This window comes from Asparagus officinalis, chromosome 9 (genome assembly GCF_001876935.1).
Source record: "Asparagus officinalis chromosome 9, Aspof.V1, whole genome shotgun sequence".
Classification (NCBI taxonomy): domain Eukaryota; kingdom Viridiplantae; phylum Streptophyta; class Magnoliopsida; order Asparagales; family Asparagaceae; genus Asparagus; species Asparagus officinalis.
This window is the reverse complement of record NC_033802.1, coordinates 30148-30785: the sequence shown is the minus strand read 5'-3', so window position 1 is coordinate 30785 and position 638 is coordinate 30148. Positions and strand designations below refer to the sequence as shown.

General features: G+C 60.2%; 1 pseudogene; it reads right to left on the bottom strand.

Moving 5' to 3' along the window:
• Positions 5-638, bottom strand: part of LOC109824084 — a 974-nt pseudogene continuing 340 nt past the window's right edge.

Below are 638 nucleotides of genomic sequence, written 5' to 3'. Positions count from 1 at the left end.
CCCACATCATATCCACCGGCCATCCATCGACGAAAACAGTCTGATTCCCCCTAAATTTCCAGCGCAGCTTCTTCTCCCGAAGCACCCTCCTCTTGTCGATGCTCACCACCAGCTCCGACTCATCCTCATCCGCCCAAACAGAGTTATCCCCTTTGCACGTTATGACGATGTCATGCTCCTTCCCTTGCTCGCTAAACCGAGCCTTGGCCGAGTAAACGCTGCGGCCTAAAACCTGTTCCCTCCGGCTCACCAGCGAGAACTCAGCAACGTGGGTAACTCCCTCGAGCCTCTTGAGGCAGCAGTCTTCGCTCAGGTCCCCGAGCAAGAGGGCGACCTCAGAGTCGACGACGACCACCACGTAGAAGTCGGAGAGGGGCTCAGGCCCCGAGGGGAACTTGGCCATGGAGTAGTCCCAATGGAGGGCGACGGGCGAAGTGCCCGAGACGAAGGAACGGGTGCCCTTGGTCTTCCTAAGGAGCTGGGAATCGATGGCGGCGGGACTCCAGTGGTGGGCGTAAGGGTCGACGTCCACGCCGAGGGAGAGGGCGGGGCCTACGTGGGTCCTGGACCAGGTGCACTTAACGAGGAGATCCTCCTTCTGGGAGGAGAGCAGCTGGGTCCTGTAGACGTTGGTGATG